The sequence below is a fragment of the Rhagoletis pomonella genome, unplaced genomic scaffold (assembly GCF_013731165.1).
Source record: "Rhagoletis pomonella isolate Grant_MI unplaced genomic scaffold, Rhpom_1.0 Rhpom_scaffold_00002, whole genome shotgun sequence".
Classification (NCBI taxonomy): domain Eukaryota; kingdom Metazoa; phylum Arthropoda; class Insecta; order Diptera; family Tephritidae; genus Rhagoletis; species Rhagoletis pomonella.
Window position 1 is genome coordinate 65,859,839 of NW_023458556.1, and position 14,373 is coordinate 65,874,211.

At 34.8% G+C, this 14,373-nt stretch overlaps 1 protein-coding gene across 1 annotated transcript in view; it reads left to right on the forward strand.

Annotated features, from left to right (window-relative positions):
* The window catches only part of LOC118733988 (homeotic protein ocelliless-like), a 65,816-nt gene that overhangs the window by 10,746 nt on the left and 40,697 nt on the right, over window positions 1-14,373 (forward strand). The gene's annotated exons all lie outside the window — the stretch shown is intronic.

Genomic DNA, 14,373 nt, shown 5'->3' on the forward strand with positions numbered 1-14,373 from the left:
GGGGGGAAATTTTTTTGCCAAAAATCTTAAAACACAAATTTTTTAATACCGCACAAACCGATAAAGATAAACTATAAAACCAGCTTTCAATTCCTGTGCAGTTTCTTTTAAGCAAATAACAAATAATAATACTAAACAAAGCAAATTAGGAAAAAACGTGATAAATGCGATTTGGCAAAAAAAAGGAAGATCCGTCACCGCCGCTATGACGTAAATCTTAAAAAACTATGAAAAGGTCGTTGCGTTGAAACATGTAGTCTCATAAAATAAAATTTTGACACATTCCCAACATGCAACTATACATGCAAAGTGAGTCACTTCGCTTCCCGAGACTTTCATATATAATTAAAAAGTCTTATTGTCAAAGTAGCCATTGCAAAAAAAAAAACAATAACTATAATACAATGGAAAAAGTCTTGGCCAAATATTCGAGGAAACAGAAACAAACGGTTAATATTTTTTAATAATTTAAAATTAATAAATATAACAAAACCTTAAAACAAAAACCCTGAAATCAGAAAAACTATAAAAAACACAACAATAACTACGCAACTACTTTCCCACCTTCACCAACTATTTACTTTGGACACTCACCGCTGTGGCTATGCTCTGAACCCGCTGCGGTGTGGCATTAAACAGAAATCCAATAATATTAACCGTCGCTTAACATATTAAAACGCCGACACATTATTCACACGTTTTTTATAAGTGTATAGTAGCCGTAGAGATCGTTACCAACGCTGCTGGAGCCACTCATTGCTGCCACATATACCAGCCAGCATCAATATCGTCCATTCGTCCGCCGTGCGTCGCTTAAGTTGAGACCCCTTACTTTTAGCTTAACGTGTTTATCTCAAGCCACGCTTGCGACTGTGTGAGCGTGTGCGTCAGAGCGTTGAACACGCTGAATTCTTAATAGCTGCTATAAATTATATCGTATATTTCTGCCAAAGTTACAATATTAATGCCTTGTAGTACATTGCTTAGTAGCAGCGACGGCCGCCGCTTCAGCCACCATGCAGGCCAACCAACCAAGCAGTGAAGTCGGCCAGCAATCCAGCAAGCCGCCAAGCAGCCGACAAACACGATCAATATATTCTTTGCTTTATTAATTATTGATCATGAAAGCAAAGCAGCTCTGCTTACTGCGCTTCCTTAACCTCCTGTCCGCCCGCTCTGCTGTAGTGATGTGCTGAGTCGGTACTTTTAAGTATTGATCGATACTCGGTACCGACTTAAAAAGTATCCAATACTTTCGATACTCGGTACCGAAATATTAGAATTTCTAATAAGAGTCCGCAATACCCACAATTATGGAATAAAAGCTGTTGAGTGATCGTTGAAGTCATTCATCTATGGTTAAAGAAGTCTATTTCTCCACATTATTTTGATCTGAACGTTCTCGTTACTAGATTAATATCTGCCTCTGCGGCAACCACAATGCAAATCGTAATAATATTACGAATTAACAATGTTGCCACAATAACTGTTGCAGTTGGTAAGACTGTGGCAATATGTGCAAGAAGGCTCAAATACTGACATACACATTGTTCATCTTTTGAGAAAGCATCGTTTTATTTGTGCGTTTTTTATTTCATGCTATGTCCATATAAAGTATGATCGCCAACACAAAAAAAATAAATATTGCAGTTTAATCTACTAAAATATAATGGGCTATAAAACAATATACCTAAAATTTTTAATAAAAAGTTTAAAATTTTTAGGTGTAATTGTTAAAGTTTGTTGAATTTTTTTAATTTTTGTAAAAAGTTTGAAATGTGGATTAATGTGGTGCTGGTTATGTAATGTGCTAGTCTTTTATAAAAAATGTGACTAAACTTAATCAGCTGACAAGAAGTGTATATGTAATGAGGAAGGTTTAATGTATCGAATCGGTATCGGGTACCGAAAAGAAAGTATTGGGTACCGAAATTTTCTTCAAGTATTGGGTACCGACAATTCAGCACATCACTACTCGGCTGGTCATTTGCGCTGACTTCCACTTCGGTGTCGCTTTGTGCCTCCGTTTTGTTGGCCGACGATTTGCATATTGAATAAATTAAAAACAATAAAAACAAAAACTACATTCATGATACACATGTTCGACAGCCCCAACAGCGGCAACGACTACAAAAACAACGCATAAAAACATTGACTACGCATAAAAACAAGCGTCGAACAAATTACTCGCAGGTATTGGAAATCCAATGAGAAATGTTAATTTTCAGAAAAGGGGTTTCCTAATAAAAACATACACATATGTAGTATGTATGTACATATAAAGTTTGATTTCGAATGCTTTTGAGGCGAAAAATAGCATAACAATAAAACTGGTTACGTTCATTTGCTTATGCATTTATCATTTCATTGTTTATGCACAGACATTCTTTACTCTACATGTATACATATGTACATACATACGACATACTAGCACACAATTTACCTGTAGTGATAAGAACGAAATGTGAGTTTGGGGAAAACCGCAACATAATTTTTGTTAGGAGGTTGAAATAGCTGTCGGGAGTGTATTTTAGCGGCATCAATTCAAAGTGGAGAAAGACACAATTGGCGCTGCAATATTATGGAACTGAGAAAGTGAAAAAATTAGTATAGTCAGAGGTATTAATAGAGCTGGGGTAATAGCTTTTTCCTATACATTTTGATTTATGCTTTTTCATAAAAAAAAAGTTAAACTTGTGTGGAATTGGTCGATAGGATAACACATATAAAATATGAATAAAAAATTAATATTTGGCACTTATAAATTTTTATACGTGTTTGGACGAGCTTCTCCTCCATTTCGCCTTTTTATGGCAGAAATAAACTAATAGGCTGACCATTGCCCGCTGTGGGCGACCCATAGTTGATATTTTGGGTCCGATGTACCTTTTTTTGTTACTTTTCGCCTTGGTACTTTAGGAACCACTTTAGTATTTTAGGTCCAATCTCAATCAGTAGCTATTGACTTAAGTACTCACATATCGTCACAACATCGTCGCTGAAATGCAAAAAGTCGTAACTAATATAAAATTAAAAATCCACTTTTTGATTGATGTGTTGGATTTCATCGAATTTCATCATTAAAAAAAATATTAGTCACTACTTTTTCCATTTTAGTGACGATATATCAATTTAACGTTTTTAAAAATGTAATACACACAAGCAAAGTTTATTTAAAACCGAGCGTACAAACAAACTAAAACTAAGTATCGGTAATTTCCGAAAACTAAATGTTAACAATATTGTACGACGCGTGGTCTGATTTCAACATTAAATTAAAAGCGGTAATGGCTATGCTTTGATACTTTTACAGCAAACTTTCTCTAGAATTCAATTCGACTCAATGAAGATATTGAGGCGCATATTTGCTGCTTATGATTTGGCAAAGGCCCTGGTTGAGATTTGCGGTTCCCTCTCCTTAATGCAACTCTCCACGTTATTCATAAATATGTTTCATTTCGCAAAGGTTACTCTCTCCATTTCGATAATTTTTTTAAATTCGACATATGAAGTTTCAGCCTCTTCGTAAAGTAACTTTTCGTGGAAAAAAGGAAAATTTTCATGCTAATTAAGATACCCTAAAGCTGGAATTCATCAATTTTGGGGAGACCGCTATTAGAAACAAGTAAAAAATAGGGATGGCGAATTTTTGGAATCGAACTTTGTGGTGCTAAAGTTTGGATACAATCGAATTTTTCTAAAAAAATTGAATTTCGTCTTTATTTGCAACAAGGCAACTCTTCCTTCTGTAGAAATCTGTCATCACTGTATGTGGCACCACATTCATAAACAAACAAATAATGTTTCATTTAAATTGCTTTCGTGAAACCGGGTATAAGTGTTAACTCATACTGAAATGTATTTATCGATTCAAATAGTTACACATCTTATTTATACAAATATAATCTAAAAGCTCTATCTATTACTTGGTTTTCATTATGTCAAAATTATTGACATCACCTTGTACTTAAGTTCAATTGAATGTTTTTCGATTCGAGTTATCATTATTACAAACAAAATTTCAAATGGGAAATGTTCGAAAATCGAAAAAATCTAATTTCAACCCCCACTACCCATTCCTAGTAAAAAAGTCGAAGTTCGGCGGAGCCCAAAATTAATTCGATGGCTGAGTGGAAGATCGAAAAAACCCCATCTCAGACAAAACGCCCTATCTCAGACAACGCCCTATCTCATACAACTTTTCAAGAACGCCCTACTTCAGAATTTGGTTGAAGAACGCCCTATCCCAGAATTAGGTTTAAAAATGCCCTCAGAACACCGCTTTTATTTCTTTACCATAATTGATGGAAATGCCTTATTTACGCAACTAAGTTCCAATTTGGCTTATAACCGTGTTTATTCTTTTATTGTTAACTTTTTTTTTATTTATCTTATTTTTTAAACAACCAGTTCTTGGCTGTCAAAAACCTAACATGTAGCCACCTACGCACATAGCAAAGTTCGAAATTTGTTGAATGGAAAGCACGCACTTATTCATTCATAGTTTGGAGCGGCAGGCAAGCAGCGCCACATCCGCTTCCATATTTTTCACTTCTTACCACAAAAAAAGACAATTCGATAAAATGCTTGTTACTGAAACAGCTAGAAGACTTAAAATAAGTAGTAAAAAATCAATTTATCTTGGGCTGGGCTTGAAAAGGAAGTTAAATTTGAATCAATGATTCCAGGCGCTCGCATGCATACTCGTACACACACAAGTGCCAATAACAACAGCAATCAATTGTGGCGCAAACAATAAGTGAATTTTAAAATCATAAGTCAATCAAGTGATTGAAGGCTTGAAGTAAAGTTAAAGATTTATTTTTATTTTCATTGCTCGCCCAAACTCAAGATCAGCTAGTTAAATTGCCTTATCAGCCAACAGGGCAGACTTGCGGCGGTGCGCGACTTTAATTCAATTGATAATTATAATTATTATTTACTTTATATTTTTTGTATCATTGCGGGTAATAAGAGCACACCTTCAGCTGCATTTGGTTTAGGTTTAAATTTTTTTGTACTTCTCAAGTTTGGCAGCGCGATTCTCATAGCTCATAGACTTTTGGACACTCTGCTAGCGACAGTTTTTTATCGATGTTTTTTTTTAAATTTTTTTCTTTGCTCTTTTTGGCTGACAAAGTCAATTAAATAGAAATGATCATTCAAGTGTAAACAGCAACTATCAAGATCGTGCAACAGAAAAAATATTCGTTTAGCTACAGTCACAAATGACAGTGGAAGCTGCAGGAAAACGACCAAAAAAGTTGCTACGAATGGTAACTGAATTAAAATGACGCAACGTTTACTTGTCGACTTGTCACTGCTGTCTTTTAGCCGTACGCAGCTCAATATGCATACATACATACATATTTTTACTTAGTAGATATGAAAACACTGATATCCATACCGCTGCCAGTGGAGTTGTCTTGCGATAGACCAAAGAGCAATAAGCCTGAATGCGGTTCGCCAGTGGCAGCTAAATGACTGCACGTCAGGTTTTTCTACACTTTTGGCTCCAAAGCTGATCAATTTTCGATATATTTTTACCTTAATTATTTTCTAAGCTTTGTTTCTCTGTTTGTTTGCTTGGTAAATTGCCAAGCACTGCTTCAAAAAATGTATAAACAAAGAATTGTTGGCGACACTGTCATGTAATTTTTGTTTGTTTTCTTTTGGCGTGCTTTTAGCAAAATAAATAAAATAAAATAAATATCACAAAAATAAATTTACATAATCATGCTTATGAGTGCTGGCGCATAATAGATCGAAATTAATAACGTAGAATATCAACAGGAAATCAAAAATGGGACTTATTTGTATGTTTCATAAATTTTTTTTTTGTCTGATAGCTATACCTACCTATGTACATGTATATATAGCTGTCTACGTGATCACGGTAGAGTGATTTTATAATTTTTGAATTGGTGTTGAAAAGACTTCCATTGCCTGAGGTGCAAAATAACCATCAATAAGGCAGTAAGAACTTTTGCTTCGTGTGGGCGTTTAAGAAAATTGGAAAGGAATGAAATGATTGCGACAAGATCTTTGCTATCAAATAAGCAAAGGTTATGAATAACAAAATTGGTGTTTAAACTCAACGGATGGCAACAGAAAAATATAAATACATATATTTTTCGTCCCCAAAAATAGCATAGATTGTATTACGAATTTTTAGAGAAAGCTGAATCTGGTTAGCTTTTAATTCAATAAAATTACTTTGCTCTCAATCATTGAATCTGACCTACTAAAATGAAAAAAAATCGCACATAAAAAATATTTATACCGTGAACGTGTATTTTGTGCTTTATGCTCTGACCAGGTAAACGATATTGACCGAGTCCAATAAAGCACGCTAACTTAAGCGCAGTCCTTCTACACCTGGTATTTGCATAGCGGAGGAGCGTTTTCTTTTTGATTCGGGTTTTTCAGAATTCACAAGCCCAATTTAATTACTTTTGGCAGCTGCAGTCCCAACGTGCGACGTAGCGCTCGTTTTACCGATGATGCTGATGTCGCACAATGGACGAAATGGCCAAGCTGGCACGGATTAATTAATAACTTCAGAACGAAAAGAGCAATCACTATTCCTAGTAATTTTTTGAATAAGTAGTTAATAAATTAAAGCAAATTTTGGTTAATTAGTGGCGTTTTCTTTTCTCGAAAAAAATTTCACCTTCTTTTATGGCAACATTATCAGAGTGCAGCATTTTAAAAACAGACTTTTTGACTTTTTCTCTTCTTAACTTAAATTATTATTAATATTTAGTTTGCTAAATTATTATTTTTTTTTTAGCTGTGATTAATACGAACACAAGACACATTCAGCCATATCATGAGATTCATTTGCACCAAAAATCGTTAACTTTTCGGTTCCGTGTATTCGCTACGGATGCACAGTGGTCTGAATCTCAAATCTAGATGGACAAAAGTGGGAAAATCGAATTCGTTAAATTAATTTTTTTTTCTATTTTTATATTTTTAATTGTATTATGATTAACCACCAAAATAGTTGAATATGGGTGTATCAGTGGTTTAGCGACACACACTCACGCCTAGTTGATTTTGCGCTAAAAATCATAGCTTTACTTGCCTATAAAATTGTCACATCAGTTTGGTAGCTTGACTTAGACGCTATAAGATAGTGTAAAATATTTCATTCTATTTCCAATGATTATATTTAAAAATCGCCAACAAAAGCTAGTGTTTACAAATTTGCATATTACAAATTTCAAATGGCAAAAGTTAAGTTGTGCGAATTTGTCCGAAAAATTATTTTTGAGATAATGTTTAATAAGACTAAAGCTTTCCATAACTATTTTTGCTTTTTGGCACTTTTTGCCACTTTTTGCTATATGTAATCCTCTTTAAAGCGGGCCATGTAAGAGGTTTTTCCAGCGCATTTTGAGACTTTTTAATATTATTTCACTTATTTATAATAAATCTTCAAGATATATATGTAAAGTTGTAAGAAATGATTTACTTGTAAGCATAAAGATAACTGCTGCAGAACGGCTGATTTGTTTAACTGCTGATTCCACGTAAGGTAACGACGAACTTTACTAACACTTTCCAGCCTTTTGCCCAATCTTCATTATTGATAAAACTTTTTACCAATTCGGCTATTCAAACCAAGTTTTGTTAGCTGGTTTTCAATGTGTGAAATATTATAAAAATAAAATTTGATTGACAATAAAATGTTTTCTGCTTTAACTACAGAAAATTAATTACTTGACTTTACCATCTCCAAACTCACTTTCTTTTAAAGACTGCCAAAATCAATTGCCATTTCAAAATTCGAACCTTTGATTCGGGACTCGCAATCCGCGATCTCAAAAGCCCCAAAGTGCCCTATTTTAGTCAAGTTTACTAATTTCTTCATTTTTCTTTTCGCCATATTGGATCCACCATTTTGAATTTTTAAGATCTGACTTCAGATTCGTAATCAGCTACCTCAAAAACACATGAAAACAAAGTGGTGTCAAATTGTGTCAAATCGTCTTTGAGCAAAGAGTTTTGTCCCCTACATTTGGGTTTCAGACCACTGTAGGGCGGATGAAAAATATTTGGGCGAATTGGTTTTCGGGCGAAACTCCACAGCAGCAATTTGTTAAGCAAATACATAACTGCAACTTTATGCATACATTTGTCGCACCACATGTTAACTTTGAAAACTTGCGGCTGTGCAAATATGAAGAGCAATATCAAATTGTAAAAAATTTTAGTGATGATTAAACAGCACAAGTCAAAAATTAAATATTTTAAATATTTAATCCATTCCAGATTTTCTCCACCATGTGCCGTCGGTACACGCTAGAAATTGAACGCTCTTGTAACAAAAGTGTTCCGCGGCAGTTTAGTTCTGCAGCTCTTATTATCTTCTACAAAATCAGATTAAAGAAATCACATGAAAGCGAGTCGCCCTCTCTGAAGCCTCGTTTAATACCAAATAGCTCGCAGAGACCCCTCCCGATTCGGACGGTTCTGGTGGCGTCACGCAATGTCATTTTACAAAGTCGTATTAGTTTTGCAGGTATACCCATTCATTCTTTCATTCATTCATTTATTCGCGTCAAAAAGGCAGCTCCTCTTGGTTTGGTGAATACCTGATATATGGTGTTTTCGCCAGGTCCAAAACCTAACTGATAAGGCCCCTTTCAGTCCGTTAACGATGGCCTTGAGCCTTGCAATCAATTCCCCCTAACTTATATCCCGCGCTAGTCGGCGCTTATGACGGGATCGCGCTTCTTGTCCGAACCAACCACTTATTGCCAAAAATTACAGCATAAAATATTTCTCATAAAAGTGCTGGAGAGCATAAGTCATCTACAAACTAAGAAAATAGTTCACCAACAAATATGTAGGCTAATGTCTTTGACCGTTAAACCACTCAATCTTAGAAAATTTGAGTTGACTGCTAGCCGCCACCGCCGCCGACGCTGCACACACGGCATATCTCAGTGGTGGCTGGCTGGCTGGCATATGCACCCAAAAACTGGCCGTATTATTAATGAATACAGATATTGGAGAGAATGCCAGCACAGCTACTGGTTTAATAGTCATTTCTTTTTTACCATTTTCTAGCTTCGCTGCACTTAACAGCAGCCGCTGCGCTTGACGTCCGCATCTCCACAGTGCCGCAACAGTAGTCGTGCTGTTGTTGTTGTTGGCGGTGCATAATGAGCTGCCCCACTGTTCGTTTGGGGGGATAAATAATGCGGCTTAATAAACTTAGTAAAACAGCGGGTTATCGCAGCGAATGCGACGGTGTCGGCAGTGATGTCGACGTTTGCTGCCATGACGCTACTGAAGGTGCCTTTGTTGTTTTATTGTAGTTGGCTTTTTCGCTGTTACATGTAACCACTGCACATTTTTCTGCATTTATTCAACGTCGGTACAGTTGTTGACGTTGGCGACGGGAAAATCATTTCTTCTTGGCCAATTTCGTTTTGATTAGCAGCAGTTAATAAACAGGTGAGGGGAGATCGTGCATACATACATACATATGTATACATATTTGCTATAAACGCTCGTTTGCTGGCATTTTCCTTTTCCTTTTCAGTTTAAATGCGTGCTGACATTTAATTCGAATTTGCATTTGATTTTCCGCTTTTTTATTTCATCGCATTGCATTTCATTGCATAGCATTTGAACATTTCAATTTCAATAAGACGAAAAGCGGCTGACATTGACGATTGCATGCGGCCGCATGGCGCGTAACATTTTCTATTTATAATAAAATATTTCTAATTTTTCTCATTGCTGATTTTGTTGCAAAAATTTCCCCCAGTTAGCCGTTGGCCAACTTTACTGTGCGTAGCCGTAACGGCAACGGCAACGGCAACGGCCACGGCAACCGCAACGGAATTCGAATCTGAATCTGCGTGATGAATCTAATCTGTTAAAAACTCAACTTGAAGTTTAATTAAGTTTCAAACCGAAAATGTGAATAATGTGTGAATTAGTTAGTTGTGCGTGCGGGAGTGTGTGTTATGTTTGTTGACGATTTTGACAAGTTTAAGACTATTAACTGTACAAGGCACGCAGCAAATTCAAGGAAAACAGCAGTGCGCCACTGTTTAATAAAAATGCAAGCAAGTAGATGAGTTGGCCTAGAAATATGTTCAACTGGGCTGCAATGCAGTTCAGCTACTTACTAACTTCTTTGTATTCACAAAATACATATCTACATATGAGCTGGCTTGCTTGGTTGTTGGTGTTTGACTTGCGAACAAGTTGTTTGCTTTTAATTAGTTTTTTGACATATGCAAATGCAAATGCAATTTTTCCACGCCGATGCCTAACTGCTGTCTGTCAATTGCGTTCTCCTTAAACACACGCTGACGTTTGCGAATTTTCACGTTATGTGAGAGCACTTCTACATATGTAGATACGTACATATGTCCGTTAATATTTACATATTTGCATAAATACATTTGTATGCACAAATGCATTTATTACATACGTATGTATGTGTATGTATGCGCGTCTGAACTAACGCATTTAAATAAGTTATAAGTTTTCAAATTAAAAATGAATTAAAAATCGCACTGGCATTGAATGCGTCACTTCACCCAAAAGTTGCGCCAAAGCGAATTGCTTAGGTGCTGATTTTATGGATGTAACGAAGTCTGGTTTTAGCGCCACAATCACTTTTATAATAATCAAAATTGGCAGCAAATTTTGTTAAGCTTTAAGAAAACTGTATTTAACACATAGGAAACCTTGCTAATTTAAGCGAAAATAAATTACTTAAAATCTATAACATCGTAATTTTAATTTTCTTTTCAATAAAACTATTTTTAAATTAATGTAATAAAATTATAGAGCGTTTAAAAATGACTAAATAATTTGACTATGGACCGAAAATTAATTTAAATCTAATAAATTTTTAATTTTTAAGGAAAATTTAAGTAATTCTTAAGAAAAAAACACAACCGACTTCAATTCTCATATACAAATTTGGGAATACCGTTATTTTTGTATGATACAATAATCGGATCTAAACTAAATTGATATGGGACCACCTGTGGGACACTACCTTTCCGATGTAAAAATAATTATCGAATTATGCGGTAACATACATTAAAGAAAAAAATAAAAATAAAATATATTCCAACGTATTGATAATCTTCTCCTTTTTTAAGGCAGTAAAAAATTCGAATAGAAGCTCTATTTATAAGGAAACCAAAAATCTTTTCAAACCGTTGTACTTGGAAAAAAAAATTTAACAGTATTATTTTCATAGGAAACATCGATTCCTGAGTAGAAGATCGACCTACCACGGCAGCCAGTTCGAAAACGAACTCAGAAAATTTTTCAACAACGCTCTATCTTAGAAAACTTTTCCAGAACGCCCTACTTCAGAATTTGATTGAAAAATGCCCTATCTCAGAATGCCCTTTCTTATAATTCGGTTCAAAAACGCCCTATCTCAACCGAAAATACATTGAAAATAAGAATAATAAGAATAGGAGGCATTCTTCATTTACATACATATATTACCCCGAATAAATGGTCTCTCATCACAAACCCTAATGGACCACGCTAACCGATTTCTATAATAGTTTTTTTTTTTTTCAAAGGAAAGATGTTACCTCACATATTAATTTAGTTTAAGTCCGATCATCGGATCATGAAGAAATTAACGATAATCTCAAATGTTTTTATGAGAATTGAAATCGGTTTTGTTGTTTGCTTAAAAATTACTTGTTGTTATCAAATTTTATATTTTCTTCTTTTCTTTATTTGCATTTAATATCCTTTCTTATGAATTTATACTCAGAAACGTAAAATTAGAAGTGTATGGGGAGAAAGCGATTGAACGCTAAGTGCATCTAAAGTTGATTACAGATAACATTAAGAAAATTGCTTCATAAATGAGAAGCTTGCAGCCTTCAAAAGACAGTTTAAAAAACAAGTAATTTTTGAATATAAAAGAAACGTTTTTTTAAACTTCTGCTTTCAGAAGCAAATTCTTTAATCAAAAAGAGGAAATAGTGAAAAAACTTTTAGTCCTCTTTTAATAAGAGTATTTATGGTCGGTCCCCAACAAAATATTTCTAAACTCAGCACCTTAATTTTTACTATTTTTGGCCACAGGCGTTACACTGTGCGCCCCTGGCTCCAATGAACATTATTTTGAAACTAATGATGCATACATCGGTATATATAATCATATATTTTCTCACATCTTCTAAATCAGCTTCCTAGCTGCAGACATGTTTGCCCACAAGCAAATTCCCAGGCATGTTTGTTAGTATTTTTTTTATTCTTAGTACATATTCTCATTGCCAGCTTCTGGCTTCTTGCTATGCGCTTTGCTCCATATGGCATTTCTAATGCCCAGTTGGCCATTAGTTAACTCTAACATGCTTAGATAAATAATAGTTAAATGACAGATTCGACTGACTGACTGCTCTTTTGGCATGTTTGTATATTTATTTTCTTTGGGCATTTGTTGATGTTTACCTATACCGCTATTGCTACCGTAAATAAATAATATTATTTTGACCGTAATTAAGGGGAACGTTGAAGAAAATATTCGTGCATAAGTGCGCGTCTGTATATTGAAAGTGAATAAGTGAATAAATGATGCCAACTTAAAGCAAATTATGATAAAATTATGCGCGCGAGAGCCCCTATAGGTAAGACTATATTTGAAAGGGTGGGTGTTTTTATCGTTTACTAGCACCAATTTTAAGTACAAAAATTGTGTTCTCGTATGATTTTGAAGTTGTCTAGGCCTTTCCTTGATTTATACCTCTGACTGCTGACTACACAACAGTCACGGTTCCTACGGAAAATACTCATACAAATGAATATCTGCATTTAACTAGCTGGATATGGTTCATTTACACAATTCAACAATGGCAGTCATGTGCAATTGAGATTTTTCTTATTTCCTTTTATGTTTCTGATTTGTTAGTTTTATTTTATTTTCCGTTGCTTCGAGCTGCCGGAAACTGAAAGTAAAATCTATTATTCTCTTCATGCTCTTTTTTATTGTTTTTTTTTTTTTCAAAATAATGTAATGCGCATGCGTACGTGATAAAGTTGCAGAAAAACGATTTAGATTTTAAAACGGCAAAAAATTAATAAAGGTCCATTTCTTTTTGGATTTTTTTTTTCGGTAAGAGACAAATGTAACTCGTACGCGCTCGCTCGTTTGCTATTAGACTAACTCATTAGTCATATATGTATGTATTTGTATGTATCAAGTTTTTGCTTTTGATTATTTCCATTGATGATTGTCGGTAGGTTAGTTAGGCTCTGTGGTGCGTTCATTGGTACGAAAGGTCCCAAATGTTTTAGTATTTTGTAGTTATGTATATTTTTATTTGTGCCTGTAGTTTTGCGCTAATTTACAGAAAAGTCACGTACAAAAATAAATAGATACATGCAAACATCCATCTATAGGTGCATATACATACATACATATGTCTGCCACTTATGATGCTCAAAATCACTGTAGTTGACAATAATAAAATCACAGCAATTGTTGCTGTTACCATTTTTCTTATGTAATGCGGTGCTGTGTGTCTCGAAAAATATATAAATAAATATTATCTTTTGGTTTTGTACTTGTAGTGCAGTAAGTGCACTGAAAAATTATTTCACCGCATTTTCACAATTTTTTGTGTCTTACACAAATATCCTGTGTTACTTTTTCGTCTAACAAAATCTTCGTATTTCCATCAACACTTTGTCGCCTAATTTGCGGTGGCCTTTTGATCTTTAGTTTGCTTTCTCCATAAAATTCTGGTTGTTATCGCTGGAAAGCATCGATTAGGCTTATTCGTTCTCTTCAGACATCCATACGCTCACTTAAAAGGATTCGTGGTTCGCTATGCATAGTCTTGCGACCTGGATTAGTTTTTATGACTGTTCTTACCTACAAATTGCAATAGCAAAAAATTATTGCACATGCATTCTGAAATTTTAAACAAAAGCCAAATATGCTCGTGCAATGTAGAGACGCATGTCTGTTCATCCTTTTCCATCTTTTGTGGCTATGTCAGTGCGTGTTTTGTCGGCTTTGCAAATTTCCATTAACTTAAAATACTTTTCAGTGACTCATTCAATTGCCGGATTACCCAGTTCTTGCAAAATGTGTACTTTTCTTTCTCATAAAAACAAATATAACATACATTTTTCGGTTATCCTAAATGGCGAATTTTCCTTTCATCAGGTATGCAAAAAAAAAAAAAAAACACGTGCTTCACATATCCACACCTTCGTTTCGCATGTGCGATCACTATTTACCACAAAATGTAGTCCTTTTCATTTGTGCCTTCGTCCGTCCACTCTTTGTCTTTGGCTCATATGCTTGTCAGTTGGTTGGGCTGATCCTTTGCCCTGATTTGGTCTACCGCA